The sequence below is a fragment of the Aythya fuligula genome, chromosome 1, assembly GCF_009819795.1.
Source record: "Aythya fuligula isolate bAytFul2 chromosome 1, bAytFul2.pri, whole genome shotgun sequence".
NCBI classification, from domain to species: domain Eukaryota; kingdom Metazoa; phylum Chordata; class Aves; order Anseriformes; family Anatidae; genus Aythya; species Aythya fuligula.
The window spans coordinates 159550808-159571080 of NC_045559.1; positions in this window are offsets into that span (position 1 = coordinate 159550808).

Here is a 20273-nt window from a genome sequence, read left to right on the forward strand (position 1 = left end):
AGTTTACTGCCATGCTATGAACCCTTTATCTGCTGCCTCTAAGCAGGAAGCAGGCTAATGTAGATTAATTTTATCTAAACTTCAAAAATAACTACTTCCAACCTGAAATTTAGGCTCTTGAACCGATGAGAAAGGTTTTCAGAGCACTCAGTAGCTGCTGGCTATGCACGTAATTGGAGTGGCTAAGTTTTTCAAAGAGAGTTCCTTCATACAGAGGAGTCCTGTAAATCTGACACTAGGTTTGGTTCCTTAGTCAAAGCTGCTCTTTTGAGAAAAGCTGCAGTGATGAGGGGGAGAGAACAGAATAAGCAAGGAAAAAGAAAGCTTGGGGACTGGAATGCTGAACTCATAAAGATCTTGTATAAATACCACAAGAGTTATTTGAATGTTAATTCAGAAAAAAATAGACTAGATTGTCCTTCAAACAGAGCATATTATTTCTCTTAATGTTATGCATTTCCTCCATTGTCTCCTCTCAAAACAAGCTTTTTCTATTCCTCTATGTTACAGATGTAAAAAAATACTTTGATATGAGTACTTAAATATTCAGATTATGGAGGTGAAATTGAATTTGAGATTCGGATCAGATTTTTTCAATATGACTTGGAATTGTGATAAAACTGACTAATTTGGTGGGAGATTAATTAGGGTTTTCATTGTGAATGTAGTGAATGGTTTGTTAACTAGAAAGTAAGGGTAGTCTAGCTAATTTTTAAGCTGCTAAAATACTCGGCATGATGTTATATATCATTTGCAACTTTTAAATATGCAATTTTATAAGCATGTCAATGAATTTGCTATCTATTAAGCAGACTACACTCTGAAAGCTAAATTTTCACAGGCAGCTAATCTTGGGTCATCATTTTCATTGTTGCCCTTTCCCTTCATTATCCATTCTAAATAGATGTCAAACAACTTCTGAGTGATTCAGGTATATCTACCATTTCACTCAGTAATCAGCCTAGACATTTCAAGTCACTAAATGAAAAACAAATATATATATTTATATATATACACATATATATATAAATTACTGTGATACTGTCATAGACATGGTTTTTTTTTGTTGTTGTTTTTTTTTTTTTTCTTAGTAATATGGAAAAACAGTCGTGCAATGTAAGAGATAAGTGCAGAAAAGTGGCATAGAACAGATAGTTCAAATTATTGGCAAAAGCAGAACATCTACATCCCGTTGCCTATCTGATACATTGACTTCTTCTTCCATTTTTCTATGCTTTTAGAGACTGTAACATTGCTATGATCACACTTGGCTGACCAACATTCTTCAAGGTGTTATTTGTACTATCTGATCTAACCAGTTCTGATCACTGGGAACCCATAGAAGTGTCTTTAATATTTTGAAAATTATTCCCTGCAGAAATGTGTCTGCACTTCTGTTTCTACACACACCCATTCCCTCTGGATATAGGAAAATGCAAGAGTCCTGACAATAGGCAATTTTATAATTAGAATCATAAACAAACATATGTATAAATTAATTCTACAATATCAAAATAATTCTTGATTCATATTTACTGGTATTAATAATACTAATAACAATAATAATAATAATTCTCCATATTTTCCTCTAATAAACTGAACTTTTTATTATTTTATTTTTTCTCTCAGAAAAATAGGACTTTAATTTACAAAACAATTCTCATTATTTCCTTGTTTAGCTCATGCTGCTGTACTTGCTTAAGTATAAGCAAGGAGACTATGTACACTTTAATTTCAACCCTGTGCAGATTTCTGTTTTATTCATAACCATTCATAACCATCTAGATGTTTCATTAGCTTGCAAAAACCTGGTAGTTTAACTATCTCTGTTTCTGCCTCCTATAAAAGTCAGTGCTTTTCTGATAAACTTGAAGCACATAGGTAGGGAAGTTCACATCCCCTAGAACCGAGACAATTTTCAACATATAGCTGAACTACATACAGTTCTGACTCACTGAGTAATAACAATTGAAAACAATTAAAAACTCTTTTAAATAATATTTTGTAGTAGTTGTTGTTGTTTTGTTGATTTTGTTGGGTTTATTATATTATTTTTAATAAATCTTCTGATTTCAAAGAACTTGTAAAATATAAAAGATATTCAAAAAAGAAAAAGACAATTATTAACATTTTCAGTCAGTGTGTTATGCTTCTAAATAAACAGATAATTATACATAAACATATGCATTCTATCTCACCAAAGATTTTTGTTTTGATTTTTGTCTTAAATTGCTGATAATTAAAGCAGTAATCCAGATTAGTATTTTTCCTATGATCCAGATATTTGTAGAGTCATAATTAAATGAATATTCAGTTTTGAATATTCATTTATTCAATATATATATATATATATATATATATATATATATATATATATATATATTCAATACATATTCATATATTCAATATTCATATTCAATGAATATTTTGGTTTTGTTTGTCTATTTGTTTGTTTGTTTTGTTTTCCACAGTTAAGAAAACAATAATGTAATCAGATGTTATAAGAATTCAAATGGACAGTAGCATTTATTCAACAAATGATTTGATGTTTTGTGGTGCATACTAATGACCAAACACAATATTGTGATATTTTTAGTACATATTCTTATGAATATATTGTCTATCTGGAATTACTGATGAAAATAAAACAAAAACCCAATCAGTTCATCCTATCTACCTGCACTTTGAAATGTTGCTTACTAAAGTCAATGCAAAAGGAATTTTCATGAGTTAGGTAAGGTCTTAGTGTGCGTTTGAACTTTTAACAGGGACTTAAATGCTTTTAACTGAACTGTTGTGTCTTGAAAAATAAGTATTTCAATACTTTAAATATTATGAAAAATATTACTGAGAAATAAACCAACATGTAGATTCTTAGAATCAGATTAACACCTGTAACTGCAGTAAGCTATATGAAAACAGTGAACAAACATCAAACATGGGAAACAATTCCAAAATATGAAAACTTATGAAGTATCAGCAAATTAATTTTCACAATGTAGAATTCAACAAAACCTTTATAAATATCTGTATGCTTTAAAAATATGGGCTCTGAAATTTGGGCTCTGAAATCTGGCTACCTACTTTGTTTTGTTATTGTTCACAGGTATGATAATTAAATGTATTTGTTCCAAAGGAATTATTTATTATTATTTTGTTTTAAATAGTTATTATGTGTAATTCAGATTTGCTAAATAATTCAGATTTGCCTACTTATATCAACCTCATAATTAATAGCTATACTAAATCAGCAATTTCCGATTACTTGTTACACAGATCAAACACTAACAAATATTTTTAGACTTGAAACAACCTAATTAGCCTATCAGTGGACCATATCAATATATTTTTGCTTAGTGTAAAATATTTATATATTTATAGATAATAACATGGATTTTTCAGCTCTTGAAACTGGGAAGTGGCTGTTCAGACAGGCGACCACACTAAGATCATATGGTGCTGGAGATTTTATGTTCCTGGTGCTAATAAGTATCACGAGAATTTATATAGAGCACCTAGTAAAGCTCTATTGTTTCTATAGTTTTGAAATCAAATAAAATAACTATTTAAAATATTTAGTTGATTATCATGCGAATTCTCTTGTAATAGTAGGCTAGTGTTGCTCACATTCCTTTATTTTTTTTTCTTTTAATTTCACACTCAAGGATGTTTTGAAACAAAAAGCTAACAAGATATGTATATATTGACTGTTGTGCTGTTGGTAGTACCTTCACCAGTAAGAAATAATTTGATGAGTTCAGAGAATCCTTCAATGGAAAAAGTATTTGAACTTACCTAGACACAACTTACTCTATGTTTGTGACCATACAATGTCTGTCACAATGTAATGGCATACAAAATTAAAGATTTAAGAGGCTTTAAGAGACTTTTTCAATTTGTGCTTCAGTGAACAAGATTACATTTATCTTCTGTATTTTGTATTATTTTTTAACTCCATGTCAGATATGATTTTGTGTTTTCTGATATGATAATCTATATTTCAAGAAGTCTCTGATAGAGTAGAAAAAAAGTCATTTCTGGTGTTTTCAGTATTAATAAAGAATTTTAAACCACCAAAATGTGCAGTATATATAATCCTATGTAAAATTGATTGCTTAATATATTTAGGAAGATATTAGACACACGTAAGAGTGGTTAATAGTCTCGACTACATTGAGAATGTTCTGAGAACTATTTACTGATCTATCCATGAAACCTCCACTGATTCATACCATAAAGCGATGAGGCTAGCTCGAACTGTTTATCATATGTTTATCAATGTAGTGTGTGTATTTTCAATGACTGGAGGATTCGGCTTTCCCAATTGTGGGGAAGCATTGGAATTTTTGCAGATGTTTTGCTGTTTAACATATTTCCAGAAATAATTTATGAGGCCCAAATAAAGCTTTGGTTGTCCTTTGTTCTTCTTTTGTTCAAAAAAAAATATTTTAAAATATAATTTATTAGTTTGTTGGTTTGGATATTTTTGTTTTGTTTTGTTTTGTTTTTGTTTTTCTCTTTTTTAGGGGAGATCAAAAAATTTGCAGAAATATGCCAGAGTTAAATTTAAATTGCTAACACCTTTTTCATTAAGCACATACCTGTCTGGTGATGTTTCAAGACTTGTGTTTTGCATAACCTTGTTTAAACTACTTGATTTTTTATTTACTTATATTTTTTCTGGAAGTGGAGGAGGGGTACAGTACTAGAAAAATAGTTTAACAATAATGTTGATATGAAGAAAACACTTCTCTGTCAAAATAAAAGCTGATAATAAGCTGATTTCCTTTAATAAGGAAAGGTCAATTTTGATTTTTTTTTCCCACTGAAACAAACAAACAAACAAACAAACAAACAAATAAATAAATAAATAGATAAGTGAGAGGGAGCAGTTACAGGACCAGAACACTTTAATTAACAAAGGCCAATTTTGATTTCTCACATTATTTACTTATTTATTTATTTGAGATGCATGATTTGGGGTTTTATTTTATTGTTGTTGTTGTTGTCGATTGTTTGATTACTTGCTTTTATTGTCACCACTTCAAATGGATCAAAAAACTGCTCTTATTCCATTTATATTCATGAATAACCTTACAAAAACATTTTTTTTTTTGAGAAATGTCTTTAATAAAAGGAAAAAAAAAAAAGCCTACCAACATTTGAAATCCTTCAGAAACACACACACACACAAAGAATTCAAACAGGCACAAATGCAGATGTTTATTGAAGTATTGTATATGTTTTTATCTTATAAAGAAAAAAGACAAAGTCATTTTAAGAATCTATGAAAGTCTTAAATATAAGGCCTTCCCCTAAGATGAGGACAAAAGTGTGCAGATTCTTGTTTAGCATCTCTAATCAACTGGGTTGAAGAGGTTCTTTCTGCTCTGAGTAAATCATTTATAAATGTTATTCTCACTTAATATTATGTTCCTTATTGTTCTTTCTGACACAAAAAAAGTCAGATATCTCTACACCTGTTAAAAATATTGTTCAGTGCATGAAACAAACAACAATTAAAAAAAAAAAAAAAAGAAAATGTGAGGTCTGAAGTTTCTGGATCAGTGCCAGCTCTGCACACCAAGAAGTAGTTCATTTTTAGCATGTTGGACAAAGCACTTCTTTCACAGAGAAGCAGTCTGTTTCACCCTCCCCCACTTTCCTAGCTGAAAATCCCCTAACACATCATTTTTGCTAGCTGTTTTACACAGTGCTATGTCATGATGGGTACTGAAAAAACATAGCTAACGCCTTTCCTTATAACCTGTTTTCTGTCTGCAATGTGAAGCACCACAGCTTTTAAGATAATTTTAACAAACGATGGATAAATGCTTAACTGGTGCCTTATCATTCTCTAAATGACAAATAGAATTTGAAGACAGTGGAAAACTCCAAAAGCTCATGACTCACAAATCTCAGAGTAACGATGAAGTTGTGCAATTCATTGTCCTATGGAGGTAAAGAGAATTTAAAAGACTGTGCTTCCTCTGAGATAGAAAAACAGATGAAAGTGAATAATCCTTTTTTTTTTTTTTTTTTTTTTTTTTTTTTTTTCTACATGAGTTCCAGTCATTTTCATAATTTGAACAGGAACTTTAATAAAAAATACATAATACATAAATTTATGCATTCTTTCCTTAGGGCTGTTCAGCGTAGAAACAGCTAGACTAGTGTTCCTGAGCACATGGTGTGTTCGGTAAACTTAAAAAAAAAAGGTTCATGCCTTCTCCTCCACTAGTGTTGGTATTATATTGTAGTTGTATGTTATCAGCTAATGTCAGTCATGTGTACTCCCAGATTTGGTCAGGTGAACAGCTACGTCTCACACATGAAATATAGAGAAACAATATTTTGTCGTTTGTAGATGGGAGAAAGAAACTGAAAACAGACCGCTAACAACAATATAAAGACAAATACTGTCCTGGTTTCAGTTAGCACAGAATTAATTTTCTTCCTAGTAGCTGGTGGAATGCTGTGTTTTGGCTTAGAATGAGAAGAGTGCTGATAACACCCCGATGCTTTAATTGTTGCAGAGCAGTGCTTATACTAAGCCAAGGACATCTCAGCCTTTGCTCTGTCCTGCCAACGGGCAGGCTGGGGGGTGCAGTAAGAGCTGGGAGGGGACAGACCCAGGACAGGTGACCCAAACTAGCCAAAGGGGTATTCCATACCATCTGACGTCATGCTAAACAATATATAGGGGTGGCTAGCCGGGGGGAGGGGGCCGGACTGCTCGGGGTTAAGCTGGGCATCGGTCAGCGGGTGGTGAGCAATTGCATTGTGCATCACTTGTTTGTACATACTATTATTACTTTCGTATTATCACCATTGTATCATCATTATTATTATTGTTATTATTATTTTGTTATTTTTTTTTCCTGTCTTATTAAACTGTCTTTATCTCAACTCACGGGCTTCACTTTCCATTTCTCTCCCCCGTCCCAGAGAGGGAGGGGGGAGGGTGAGCGAACGGCTGCGTGGTGTTTAGCTGCCGGTCGGGTTAAACCACGACAGTCTTGAGGACAAATACTCAAAAGCCAAGTAAAATTAGATTATAATTTCTTGTAGAACTTTATTTTGAGCTGTCATCTGTGTTATGATAAAGACTGCAATTATATAAGTATCTAATTTTTCTCTTTTTCCTGGGGATACTTCTGGCATTCAGGACAAAGAACAGCATATGTGCACTAAATCAGTACCTAGCTGGACAATTAGTTTTTAAATTCATCATTCTAAACATCATTCATATCTTGTTTACAGGACACTTTCAACTATACTCTGAATTCTAAATCATTAACTTCCTCTGGGGCATTTTTGTGGTAGACATAGTTGTCATATCTGAGTAGCTCACAAACATTTTGCATTTGCAACTTTGCTTTGAGGAAGGATAATACTATTATCCTCATTTGACATATAAAGAGCTTAATACCAGAATACTCAAGTGCCTATTAACTCTGGATGATCCCACTTGATATGCTTACAGTCCACATTTTCGATGTATTTAGCAGTTTATAAAATTTTATTTGTTCAAAAAGCATCTCAAGCAGACCTCCTCTACAGTTTACTTTTCTCTTCTGCTCCTTCTGCCCTTCTGCTCCTTTTACTCCTGTTTTAACACTGTCAGCATGTCTTTGCTTCTTGGCTCCTTGCATTTGAATTTGTCCTTTTCTTCTTCTCACCCACAATTTGCATCTTGGTTAATAGTAAAAAGATAGTGAGCATGTTACCAAAATTACTTTCTTTCTAGAGAAATGTCATCACTTAAGTTTCATTGAGCTCCATGAAAGTTGCCAGTGTATGCCTATAATAGAGAAATAATAAACTTTAGACACTGCAATCTGCCCCTGTGGGTGAGTACACAGACAGGCTACATTAACACTACACAGCAGGTGTTTGTGGATAGCACCTAAGCCCTACATGGTACCTAAGTGACCTTTGCACAGTCACCATTATTTCCAGTTCAAAGTACTGAAAAATTGTGAAACTGTGTTGCAACTCATCAAATGATGTTTATAAAGTGTAATGCTGAGTTAATTTGGGGAATGATTTGGATCAACTAGAGGATATGCAAGTTTTCAAAATAAAGCTTCCTGAAATAATGATACAAGATTGAGCATAATGAAAATGATCAAATGTATGTATGTATATATACTGCCTAATGGGAATTGTCTTGGATGCCTTTTACTTCCTGAGCTATGCCTAGGCACCATCTCAGAGATTGGTTGGTGTGTGTACTGGGTCTGGCTGGGATGTTAACGTTCCCAGCAGCAGCCCATACAGTTCTGTGCTCTGTACTTGTAGCTAGAACTTGTACTTGTAGTGGTATTACACCAGTGTTGTGTCTGCTGCTGAGCAGTGTTGGCACAGCATCAGGACTCTCTCTAACCCTTCCAGAGTCAACAGGCTGGGTGTGGGCTAAAAGTGAGAAAGGAACATCACCAGGGCAGCTGACCTAAACCGGACAAAGGGATATTCCACACTCAGCAATAAAAGGTGGAAAAAGGAAGAAGAGGGGAGGGGTAGGCTCTCATTGCAAAAATGTCTGTCCTCCTGAACAATGGCTACATGCACTGAGGCTCTGCTTCAAGGACATGGTCAAGCATTTCTCATTTGTGGGAAGCAGAGAGTCATTTCTTTCCTCTGCATTTCCACACAGCCTTTATTTTGTTGTTGTTGTTTTGTTGTTTGTTTGCTTGTTTGTTTGTTTTTTCCATTTTCCCCTCCTTTTTCCCCTTTCCCTTTTTTCCCTTTAGTTAAATTGTTTAATTAATAGTATTTCTTTAATAATTATTTTTCCCTTTAATTAAATTATATTCATCTCACAGAATTTTTCTAGGTTGGAAGAGACCTCAAGGTCATCGAGTCCAACCTCCAACCTAACGCTAACAGCCCTCCACTAAACCATATCCCTAAGCTCTACATCTAAACGTCTTTTGAAGACTTCCAAGGATGGTGACTCCACCACTTCCCTGGGCAGCCTGTTCCAATGCCTCACAACCCTTTCAGTGAAGAAGTTCTTCCTAACATCTAGCCTAAAACTCCCCTGGCTCAACTTAAACCCATTCCCCCTCGTCCTGTCACCAGGCACGTGGGAGAACAGGCCAACCCCCACCTCGCTACAGCCTCCCTTGAGGTACCTAAAAAGAGCGATAAGGTCGCCCCTGAGCCTCCTCTTCTCCAGGCTGAACAAGCCCAGCTCCCTCAGCCGCTCCTCGTAGGACTTGTTCTCCAGGCCCCTCACCAGCTTCGTCGCCCTTCTCTGCACCCGCTCAAGCACCTCGATGTCCTTCTTGTAGCGAGGGGCCCAAAACTGAACACAGTACTCGAGGTGCGGCCTCACCAGAGCTGAGTACAGGGGGACGATCACCTCCCTAGCCCTGCTGGTCACGCTGTTCCTAATACAAGCCAGGATGCCGTTGGCCTTCTTGGCCACCTGAGCACACTGCTGGCTCATATTCAGCCGACTGTCCACCATCACTCCCAGGTCCTTCTCTGCCTGGCAGCTCTCCAACCATTCCTCTCCCAGCCTGTAGCTCTGCTTGGGGTTATTGCGCCCCAGGTGCAGGACCCGGCACTTGGCCTTGTTAAACTTCATGCAGTTGACCTCAGCCCATCGGTCGAGCCTATCCAGATCCTCCTGCAGAGCTTTCCTACCCTCAAGCAGATCGACACACACACCTAACTTGGTGTCATCTGCAAACTTACTGAGGGTGCACTCAATGCCCTCGTCCAGATCATCGATGAAGATATTAAAGAGGACCGGCCCCAGCACCGAGCCCTGGGGGACGCCACTAGTGACTGGCCTCCAACTGGACTTAGCTCCATTCACCACGACTCTTTGGGCCCGGCTATCCAGCCAGTTTCTAACCCAACGAAGCGTGCGCCAGTCCAAGCCAAGAGCAGCCAGTTTCTTGAGGAGAATGCTGTGGGAGACGGTGTCAAAAGCCTTGCTGAAATCAAGGTAGACCACATCCACAGCCTTTCCCTCATCCACCCAGCGCGTCACTCTGTCATAGAAGGAGATCAGGTTCGTCAGGCATGACCTGCCTTTCATAAAGCCATGCTGACTGGGCCTGATCGCCTGCTTCCCCTTCAAGTGCTGCATGATGACTCTCAGGAGGATCTGCTCCATGAGCTTTCCTGGCACTGAGGTCAAACTGACAGGCCTGTAGTTTCCTGGGTCAGCCCTCCGGCCCTTCTTGTAGATGGGCGTCACGTTTGCTAGCCGCCAGTCGATTGGGACCTCCCCCGATAGCCAGGACTGTTGATAAATGATGGACAGTGGCTTGGCCAGCTCCTCTGCCAGTTCCCTCAGTACCCTTGGGTGGATCCCATCTGGCCCCGTCGACTTGTGCACATCTAAGTGCCGTAGTAGGTCACCAACCAGTTCTTCATGGATAATGAGGGCCACATCCTGCTCTCCATCCCCTTCCACCAGCTCAGGGTACTGGGTATCCAGAGAACATCCGGTATTGCCGCTAAAGACTGAGGCAAAGAAGGCATTGAGCACCTCCGCCTTTTCCTCATCTCTTGTAACTAAGTTTCCCCCCGCATCCAGTAAAGGATGGAGATTCTCCTTAGTCCTCCTTTTTGTGTTGATGTATTTATAGAAACGTTTTTTGTTATCTTTAACGGCAGTAGCCAGATTGAGCTCCAGATGAGCTTTGGCCTTCCTAATTTTGTCCCTGCACAGCCTCGCTACTTCTTTAAAGTCCTCCTTAGTGGCCTGCCCACTTTTCCAAAGCTTATAAACCCTCTTTTTCCTCCTAAGATCAAGCCACAATTCTCTGTTGAGCCAGGCCGGTCTTCTTCCCCGCCAGCTCGTCTTTGGGCACGTGGGAACAGACCGTTCCTGCGCCATTAAGACTTCCCTCTTGAAGAGTGCCCAGCCTTCCTGGACCCCTCTGCCCTTCAGAACCGCCTCCCAAGGGACTCCACCAACCAGTGTCCTGAGCAGCTCAAAGTCAGCCCTCCGAAAGTCCAATACAGCGGTTTTACTGGTCCCCTTCCTGGCCTCGCCAAGAATAGTGAACTCCACCATTGCGTGGTCACTCTGCCCTAGACAGCTCCCGACGATCACGTCCTCCACCAGTCCTTCTCTGTTTGTGAAGAGAAGGTCTAGCGGGGCACCTCCCCTGGTAGGCTCACTAACCAGCTGCGTCAGGAAGCTATCTTCCACGTTCTCCAGAAACCTCCTAGACTGCTTTCTCAGGGCTGTGTTGTGCTTCCAGGATATGTCTGGGAAGTTGAAGTCCCCCACGAGTACAAGAGCTGATGATTTTGCAACCTCTGTCAGCTGCCTGTAGAATTCCTCATCCGTCTCCTCATCCTGGTTCGGCGGTCTATAGCAGACCCCGACCAGGACACTAGCCTTGTTGTCCCTGCCGATCCTAATCCAAAGGGACTCGACCTTGTCATTCCCAACCTCGAGTTCTACAACCTCGAAAGACTCTCTAATATAGAGAGCCACACCACCACCCCTTCTATGCTGCCTGTCCCTTCTATAGAGCTTATAGCCAGGCATTGCAGCACTCCAGTCATGAGACTGGTCCCACCACGTCTCCGTGATGGCAACCAAGTCGTAGCCTGCCTGCCGTACGATGGCTTCCAGCTCCTCCTGTTTGTTACCCATGCTGCGTGCATTGGTGTAGATGCACTTCAGCTGGGCCATTGCCTTATCCTCCGGCCTTGCCATTGTTCCCCCTGGCACAGCCCCAACAATCCTAGCCTCAGCCCCATCCCCCTTCCTACCTAGTTTAAAGCCCTCTCAATGAGCCCTGCCAGTTCCTGGCCCAGGATCCTTTTTCCCCTAAAAGATAGGGACCCGTCTGCGGCCATCAGGCCAGGTGCTGAGTAAAGTGCCCCATGATCAAAAAACCCAAGATTTCTGCGTTGGCACCAGCCCCGGAGCCACGTGTTTAACAGGTGGGCTTTCCGTGTCCTCTCTGAACTCCTCCCTGCCACCATAGGGATGGACGAAAACACCACCTGCACTCCCGCTCCATCCACTAACCGACCCAGCCCCCTAAAGTCCCTTTTGATAGCCTTGAGGCTTCTCTCTTCGATGTTATCACTGCCCGCCTGGACTATCAAAAGGGGGTAATAGTCAGAGGGGCGTACCAGGTTAGGAAGCTTCCTGGCAACGTCCCTGACCCTGGCCCCAGGGAGACAGCAGACTTCCCTACGGGTAGGGTCCGGCCGACAAATAGGGCCCTCTGTTCCCCTAAGAACCGAGTCACCATCTCAACCCATGAGTTGTTCTTTCCTTTACTTCTTCCAATCCTCTACTGAGAAGGGGGAGTGAGACTGCAGTTGTATTGAGTTCAGCTGCCTAGCAAAGTAAAACCACCACAAGTGTGAACATAAAACACAGCAAGGAACAAAATGGTAATGAATGAAAACATAATGAAAGGATAGGACCCCTTACTCGGCCAGGCCCCATGGATCTTCTTTTGTTGTTGTTTTAGAAAACATCACAAGTATACTTTTATAGTTTGATAGAAAATACGAAAGGAGAGACCAAGTAAAACATGTAAAGAATCATCTGTGAAGCTCCAACAAATGCACTGCAACTGCTTTACTAATAAATAAATAAATAAATCCCATAACATTCCACTTCCATGTATCGATCTATTCATTGATCATTAGAACTTTTTGATAGTTTGCTTATTTCTTAGAAAAAATAGACCAACTAGATTAGTTATTCCTACAAGTGAATAATAAGAATAACAAAGCAAAAATAAAGCTCTACAATCCTGACCACTTTTAAAAAGGACTCATAGATGAAAATGACAGGCAGGACCCCATTTTACATAAAATTATGCATAAGCTTGGAGTTTTTGTTATTTGCAATTTTGTGGAAATCAGAATGATGACAATTAATCCTGTTTGGAAATGATGTAAATGGTTAATTTTTTTCTGATTTAAGCAGTGTTCCTGATTTAATGGTATGTATGAAGTACTTAACTGTATGAAGTTCATACTTAAGACATATTTAACTGTACGAAGTTCAATAAGACCAAGTGCTGGGTCCTGCACTTGGGGCGCAATAGCCCCAAGATGAGCTACAAGCTGGGAGAGGAGTGGTTGGAAAGCTGCCAGGCAGAGAAGGACCTGGGAGTATTGGTTGATAGTCGGCTGAATATGAGCCAGCAGTGTGCTCAGGTGGCCAAGAAGGCCAACAGCATCCTGGCTTGTGTAAGAAGCAGTAGCCAGCAGGTCTAGGGACTTGATTATCCCCCTGTACACGTTTCTGGTAAGGCCGTACCTTGAGTACTGTGTTCAGTTTTGGGCCCCTCACTACAAGAAGGACATGGAGGTGCTCAAGTGAGTCCAGAGAAGGGCGGCAAAGCTGGTGAGGGGTCTGGAGAACAAGTCTTACAAGGAGCGACTGAGGGAGCTGGGCTTGTTCAGCCTGGAGAAAACGAGGCTCAGGGGCGACCTTATCGCTCTCTACAGGTACCTCAAAGGAGGCTGTAGCGAGGTGGGGGTTGGTCTGTTCTCCCACGTGCCTGGTGACAGGACGAGGGGGAATGGGCTAAAGTTGAGCCAGGGGACTTTTAGGTTGGATCTTAGGAAGAACTTCTACACTGAGAGGGTTGTTAGACATTGGAACAGGCTGCCCAGGGAAGTGGTGGAGTCACCATCCCTGGAGGTCTTTAAAAGACGTTTAGATGTTGAACTTAGTGATATGGTTTAGTGGAGGACTTATTAGTGTTAGGTGAGAGGTTGGACTCGATGATCTTGAGGTCTCTTCCAACCTAGACAATTCTGTGATTCCGTATTTAAGAAGGAAAGCGTATTTTATGCATACAATGACATTTTGATTTATTATCAAATAATTAGTATGTGGAGTATAATTGAATTACTTCAGATCAGAACTAGGAAAGTTGTCACATAAAATTTTGCTTATTTTTTAACAGAAAAGACAATCAGCTATGCAACTTCCACTGTAAATCTAGTCATTATTTCCTTCTATCTGTATGTCAATTTTAAAAAGAGGCAGGTTGACTAATGTGTGAAAATGAGGAAATTCTAGAAAAAAATAAAAATGAGGAACTCAGAAGTTTATTTTAAATAAATTAGAAATACCACAGCATAGAATGACGTACATATAGAAAGTGCTGTTATAGTTTATTGGAAATGTAAATATAGACAATCTACTGATTTACTGATTTGTTTTAAAATAGGTTGTAGATACTTTTTTCTCTGCTTTTTTTTTTTTTAATTTTATTTTTTATAAAGATAATAATTTATTTAGAGAGAGAGACAGAAAAACAATTCAAAACAACTTCTCAAGAATAATGTAGACAACTATATGACATAGAAGTTGCAAAACTTGAGACAATCAAGAAGGAAGGAGGAGCCTTTAGTTCTTAATCCAGTCTGCTGGATAACTTGTTTATTCATTAACAAAGTAATTACAAATGTCGACTCAGGTTTATTCTCATGTCATGTTTTGCTGAGTGAAAAAGTGTGAAGAAAAAGACAGGAGAGAGTTGTTTAAAGTTGTATTAATAGATGCTGTATGGCTTTGGCCATGTTCCATATACATTACAAAAACCTCAAAGATGCTTCTTTTTCCTTTTTTTTCTTTTTTTTTTTTTTTTTTTTTTCTTGTTTTTCCTCACCTCCTTTTCCTTCTTCTTTTTTTTTTTTTTCTTTTCATCCTATTTTTTTCTTTTCCCTTTTCCCCATTTTCTCTTTTTATTGTTGTTTTTCTATTGTCGTCTCCCTTCCCCTTCCCCTTCCCCTTCCCCTTCCCCTTCCCCTTCCCCTTCCCCTTCCCCTTCCCCTTCCCCTTCCCCTTCCCCTTCCCCTTCCCCTTCCCCTTCCCCTTCCCCTTCCCCTTCCCCTTCCCCTTCCCCTTCCCCTTCCCTTCCCCTTCCCTTCCCCTTCCCTTTTCCTTTTCCCTTTCCCTTTCCCTTTCCCTTTCCCTTTCCCTTTCCCTTTCCCTTTCCCTTTCCCTTTTCCCTTTCCCTTTCCCTTTCCCTTTCCCTTTCCCTTTCCCTTTCCCTTTCCCTTTCCCTTTCCCTTTCCCTTTCCCTTCCTTTTTCCATGACCCTGTGTGTTCCCAAGAGAACATAAGAGATGCACAGAGAATACATGATGATTCAACTCTCTAATTCCTGCCAACATTATATTAAACTCTCTGATACTGAGGGACAATACTCATAAGCTCCAGGTATATCACCTTTCACAGCTCAGACATCTGTCATGATAGAGAAATTCTAATAAGGAAAAGTTGCTATGAAGATAAATTCCATTTTGTCAGTTTCTAGAGTCCCTATATTAATAAATTAATTAAAATTTATATTGACCAATGAGTTCATAAATTACTCCTTACTGTGGACTTTATGAATATTTAACATTCTGAGCAACTGCAATTATTAATAATGGAATTATTATTATTTTTTTTATTAGTAATTTTATGCAAGGTAAATAGAGATGTTTTCTATAGCACTGGGTATAAAGAGATTATCTGTTTTGCTTTTTAAAAATCTTTTATGCTATTGTTAATTCTATATTTTTGATGGATTTAAGATAATTATTTGCTTTTTATCCCTTCTTAGAGGCAAAAGTTTACACAGTGCTTTGCAAATATGGATAAAATTGCATAATTATAAAGTTGAGTGTGTCAACATAGAAGTCATGAATTATCCTTCACAATTAAAGATGCTTACAATATGGTATGAGAAAGTTAACATTATTAGTTCTAGATATTTCCTGAACTAATTCTTGATGAAAATATGACTAATTTTTGAGACAAATATAGGACATCTGAAACTATTGTAATTATTTGTACAGATTGAAGTTAGCTACATAGCCCTGTTTTCAATGAATCATGCACAGCATTCAACATTTCTAAATAAATTTCTTTATTATAAAGAAATGAAACCAACTGAACCAATCAACCAAACAAAACACACACACACACACAAAATATACAGAGAAGAAAATTGACACCAAAAAAAAAAAAAAAAAAGGGCCGTTAGAAGCACATTCATTTTTTTCTGGAGACTTGAAGTATAAAAAAAGTCATCATACTTTCCATCATAAATAGGATAAAATAAATATGGATATTAGCAATATTACACAGTAGAACCTATTATCATGACAATCTGTTGATTCAGTTGATTTTCAAAGGTCATTAAAATCAAATAAATGTATATATTTCAGCACATAATCACATAACATCCATATTTACACTCTTTGCTGTGCATTTTATAATAAAGGTAAAATAGAAGACAAAGACATATATATACCTATTTATATATACATAAATACATATATAAAAATACATTTATATACATATACATACATATGTGTGTATATACATATATATGCATATATATATATACACATATTTGTACATATATATATAAATCTGGGTGGGCATTACCTATTACTGCAGCAGCTATGGAAATAAGACCATTTAAATTATTTTCTATGCATTTCAGATGATATTTTAATTCCTTCTCCTTCTCTCCCGTAGCTCTTTTGGAGGCCAAGATTATATATTGCCTTGGAAATATGTTGATGTGTCATTACTGGTAGATTTTGGTAATAGTTTAACTCAGCAAACAAGGCTACTATTCTTACACACAAAAGGACTAAGTATTTCCTGCATGTACATGTGAATTTAATAATATCAAACTCTTATATATCAACACCCTTGCACAGATCTACTAATTACACATTATTTTTAAGATATGTTGACAGAAAAATAGAGTCTTCTCATCAACACATTTTCAAAATTATGTGAAAATACTATCAAGTAGGAAAAAAAAGGAGAGTATGGGACAGACATTTATGAGACAAAAAAAAAAAAAAAAAAAAAAAAGTATTTAACTAATTAAGACAAATGTTTCCAAAGGGTTATAATGCATAATATTTATTTTTCAACAAGAGAAAAAAAAAAAAAAAAAAAAGAGGAAATGTTTCTACATTTTGACATTTTGGTGCCTGGGCATATTTTATTTTATTTGGTATATTTATATATTTCTTAATATTTCCTCATTAAATTGGTGACATCATCTCAATTTATTTTCTCCATTTTTGCATGTCCTCAAATGTTGCATGTCTTTGTATAATCTGTCTGGTAAATCTACACTGAAAAAATGGTTCATTTTAACTTTCTGGGAAGGATCAACCACATAATCAACAGCAAACACAGCTTTGATAGTTACCCAGGTACAGCTTTGCAGAATTAAATCACAAGCCATTTTTCCAAACCATACTGTGTATTGTACATACAGGAAAAATTCAACAGGTTATCCACAGCCTTTGAAAAAAGGCTTTTTCTGAGAGGAGTACCTTAAAATTAACATTGTCTATTGAAACTAACAGAATAGCAAAACCACTATTTTTGTTTAAATTATGTTCATACCACTTTTATATGTGATTTACACCCCTATTAATAGCAAATTCCAGATAAGCAGATTAAAAATTTTTGGACTCTATTCAGGAAAACAATGGAAGCACTAATCCAAGATACAAAAAGTCTTCTTTTAAGTTTTAGTTAGTTCTTCCCACTTGACTTGAGTGAAGGTTCACATTAACATAGAAGAACATTCTATACTATAAACTGAGAGCCTTGGGGGATATAAATGTGAGTGCATTGCACAGAAAGAGAATTCTAAGTATTGGTTGTCTAATTCACAAAACAGCATGTAAATGATTTGCCCAATCATAGTTATGTGTCACAATTCTGTGTCAATATTTAAGTAAGGAAAATGAATTTTTTTCTTCTTATTATTATTAATTATTAATATATATATTTTTAACATACAATTGATACATAGATGTATTTTTATAAGAGGACTTTTTCCCAGAATTTGAGATGGGGTAATGTATATAAAACCATTAATTTTCAAAGACTGTTCCTTTTCTCTAGATTTGATTCAATATCCTACTTGAATATTAATATTGGTATTAAATTGGTTACAATGATAATCTAAGGACAGTTTTGATCTCTTTCATTTTTAATTGGTGTGGGACATCTTCAAGTAACTGGGATGTTATCTTTAGCTCCCAAGAGTAGAATCCAGTCACTCACCCATCCATGCATCCAAATTATATCACTCCAAGAAGCAGCTATAACTCCTCATGACTCCAATTCAGCTCTTCTCTGATGATTTCCTTTGGAGCTTGTGAACAGAGTGAAAATTCAGGTGAAATAATGACCTTTTAAAAACAGAGTATTGTAATTCTACTGTATTCAGTTTGAATCTCAGCTCTTTGAAGTTATGTCCATTTTCCTTTGTAAAGTGTCTATTTGCCACTGTAAAGAGGCTGGTTTTTATCACCTTGATGCCCCACCTCTCTGTAGAGGAGATGGAAGCATCATGGAGCTGCTCTTAGGTCCCTCTGCAGGCTTCTCTGTGCTTAAAAAAAGTCTCTGTGCTGTTCCTCAGTGTCTCCTCACAGAGCAAGTGCTCCAGCTCTAATCATTGTGGGCTGAATTCACCTGCTTTACTGCTGTCTTTTTCCCATATTGCAGAACTCAATCCAGGGTACCTAACTGTGGCTTAATGGGTGCTGAGAAAGGTGTAATTATCTTTTCCCTTTGAGAAATGTCTATTAACACAGTCTCAGATGTTGGCTGTCTTTACTACCTGGGCATACTGCTGGCTGTATACCAGGGATTCCATGGCATTTTTCCCTGGAACTGCTCCAGAACCCCTCAGAACCCCTGTATCACTGTCAGAGGGTTTTCCTTCTTGGGGGGAGGACTTTGCCCTTGCTGATTTTCAGGAATTTCCCATACCTGCAGTCTGTCTAGGTTCCTCTGGATGGGACAGCAGAGATGGCAGCCCTGCCCTCTCTCTAGTGTACTGTTTAGCCCCCTCAGTTTGGTGCCATATGCAGGTTTGATGAGAATGAACTTTTTCATTTTTTCCAGGTCACTGGTAAAGATATTGAAAAGGACAGGTCCTAGTACAGACCCCTGCTGTTCATCTCTTGTTACTGGCCTCCAAGTAGTGCTAAGCGCAAACCCCAGAGCCTGACAAGTTCTTTACTTGATTGTCCACTCATGCACAGTGTAATAATGTTGGTTACAGGTATATTGCAGGAGACAGTGTTTAAAACCTTGCTAAAACCAAATTTAATGGCATTCACTTCTTTCTTGTATATCACAAATCTTTTTCATTTTATCACAGAAAGAAATAAAGAAATAAATCCATGCTGACTATTCCCAGTCCCTTCTTCTGCTTTATGCATGCAAAGATATTTCTTAAGAAAAGTCACTCTAATTTTTTTTTTTTTTTTCAGGGATTGTGAAGTGAAGCTGAACAGCCTATAGCTTCTGGGGTCATCTAAATGTCCTTTTTTGAAAATACGTACATTAACCCTTCTCCCATCATCAGGGACCTCTCCATTTTCACATGACCTCTCAGATATTATAGGATAGAAAGCAAACTTGCAATGACATTCTCAAACTCAACACGTCAGGTCCCATGGACTTGTATTGGTTGGGTTCACTCAGGTAATCTCTGACTTGGCCCTCACCTACTGCTGGTTTTCTTCCTTGAACCTTTTCCATAAATATTGAGGCCTGGGAGATCTGGTGAATACTAAGACAAAAGAACCATATAATTCCTATTCAACAATGATAGCACATTTTTCTTCATTAACCTTTTACTACTAATGTAACCATTGATGCTCTTTTCTGCCTCTGATTTCACTTGCTCCAGTTGAGCTTTTCTACACACCCAAGATTTTCAATGTGCTCAAGCTCTTCTAACTCCTCCTTTATAGCCCATTTCTTCTTTCACCTTTTTTGCTTGTTTGTTTGTTTGTTTTCATTATTTTTTTGTAATATACAGATCCTTCAGAACTACCTAACATGAAATCTTGATTGCTAGTTTCCTGGATAAACCAAAGTCTGCTTTCCTAAAATTAAAATACGTTATCATATAGTAAAATAAGTACATTGATAAGTGATGTGTCACAGAGATCCTATTTCTGCAAGATATTGTTTTATAAAGTTTTTATGTATTCTCATTAGAATTCATAATAGTGGTGTTAATCTTTGCATTTTACCAGATACAAATGGATAATAGGTGCATCTATAAACATTTTAAGCACTATGTGTAATCTGGTTGTTACTTATATAGCCTCCAAAGCTCTTGGCTTTCAAATACAAAGGCTTTAGAGTTTTCCCTGAAAACTTCAAAAGCCTTTACAGATATTTAAATGAACTATCTGAAGGTGTCAAAATTATATTATTAGTCATAACGTTATCAAATTTCAAAAAGATCAGATTT